A 1,954-nucleotide genomic window follows, 5' to 3' on the forward strand; every position below is an offset into this window, starting at 1 on the left:
TGCCTCAGCCTCCCGAGTAGCCGGGACTACAGGCATGTGCCACCATGCCCAGCTGATTTTTTGTATTTTTAGTAGAGACGGGGTTTCACCATGTTGACCAGGATGGTCGCGATCTCTTGACCTCGTGATCCACCCGCCTCGGCCTCCCAAAGTGCTGGGATTACAGGCTTGAGCCACCGCGCCCGGCTGGTAGTCAGAATTCTAAGATTACCCCAAAGATTCCTGGCCCCTGGGGTACACATACCTTCCCCTAGTTATTCAATCAACACGAATGTGGGTACCATTTGCAGGGACTCTGCAGATGTAATTCAAATCCCTAATCAGTTGACCTTAAGAAAGACTATCCAAGTGGGCCTGACCCAATCACATTAACCCTTTAATGATGTCAGAAGTTCAAAGTATGAGACAGATTCAACAGTTGCTCTTTTAAAAATGGAGGCTACAACGCAAGGAACATGGGTGGCCTAGGAATTAAGAACAACTCTGACAGCTAGCAAGGAAACAAGGAGCTCAGTCCTATAACCAAAAGGAGCTGAATTCTATCAGCAACAAGAAAGCTTGAACACCAATTCTTCCCCAGAGGATCCACATGGAAATTTAGCCTGGCTAACACCTTGACCTTGGCCTTGTGTTATCATAAGCAAAGACCCAGGCATGCCATGCTAGATTTCTGGCCTACAGGACTATGAAGTAACAATAATCGCTCTTTTACTCTCCCGCTATCTAAGGATAGGCCGCCATCATGAACGACACAGTAACTATCCGCACTAGAAAGTTCATGACCAACCGACTGCTTCAGAGGAAACAAATGGTCATTGATGTCTTTCACCCCAGGAAGGCAACAATGCCTAAGACAGAAATTCGGGAAAAACCAGCCAAAATGTACAAGACCACACCGGATGTCATCTTTGTATTTGGATTCAGAACTCATCTCGGTGGTGGCAAGACAACTGGCTTGGCATGATTTATGACTCCCTGGATTATGCAAAGAAAAATGAAACCAAACATAGACTTGCAAGACATGGCCTGCATGAGAAGAAAAAGACCTCAAGAAAGCAACGAAAGGAACGCAAGAACAGAATGAAGAAAGTCAGGGGGACTGCAAAGGCCAATGTTGGTGCTGGCAAAAAGTGAGCTGGAGATTGGATCGCAGCCAAAGGAGTAAAGGTGCTGCAATGATGTTATCTATGGCCGTCGTGGATTTTTCACGAGAAGCTTAATAATCTAAAAACTTTCGTGTGGAAAAAAAAAATAATCATGCTTTAAACCTCTAAGTTTACATACTATACACATTTTAAGTATGTAAAAACAGAAAATGAATACACGTGTCTTATTTAACCGGCCTATCTTTAGACAGCAATGTTAAAGATTAAATGCAATGTTGCTAGCAAGTCTTAGCAGTAGGGAGTAGTCAGGGGCCAGAAACCATACCAATAACTTGAACAGGATGGCGATAATATGAAGACGTGTTAACTAGTAAAAGGTGGTTATGTTTTAAGTGGGGTAAAAATAGTTCCTTATGGGGTCCAGAGGGAGCAAATGCAGAAAGCGGATACTTACTATAATAGCTCCAAGCTAAAGGGGTGTGTGTGTGTGTGTGTGTGAGAGAGAGAAAGAGAGAGAGAGAGAATAAGAAAGAGTCTAAGAACTCAGAAGAAGATCCCTCCATGCAGGACTGGAGAGGATGTGGCTGCCACAGAACACATAGCCAGAGAGTAGCACAAAGACCTAGAAGATGGAACAGGGAAGAGGTGGTCCACAGGAGGGCCCTACTGGAAGGCAGAGAAACTTCCTTGAGGGTACAGGTAGGTTGAGGCTGCTTCATAAGCACCACTGAGGTGAGCACTGCCAGGCTCTCCTATGCCAGCCTGCTGACTGCTGCACCAAAAGCACGCACATTGGAAGTGCGCAGATGGGGGGATACCCTCCCACTTCTTTTTTTTTTTTTTTTTTT

At 45.0% G+C, this 1,954-nt stretch overlaps 1 protein-coding gene and 1 pseudogene across 2 annotated transcripts in view; one reads left to right on the forward strand and one right to left on the reverse strand.

The window, feature by feature from the left end:
• Positions 1-1,954, reverse strand: part of TNRC6C (trinucleotide repeat containing adaptor 6C) — a 147,792-nt gene that overhangs the window by 122,318 nt on the left and 23,520 nt on the right. The gene's annotated exons all lie outside the window — the stretch shown is intronic.
• LOC108301759 lies at positions 694-1,233 on the forward strand (annotated as a pseudogene). The gene has a single exon (XR_001824010.2). The product of XR_001824010.2 is annotated as a 40S ribosomal protein S24-like (transcript).

Source organism: Cebus imitator, unplaced genomic scaffold (assembly GCF_001604975.1).
Source record: "Cebus imitator isolate Cc_AM_T3 unplaced genomic scaffold, Cebus_imitator-1.0 Scaffold36, whole genome shotgun sequence".
Lineage (NCBI taxonomy): Eukaryota > Metazoa > Chordata > Mammalia > Primates > Cebidae > Cebus > Cebus imitator.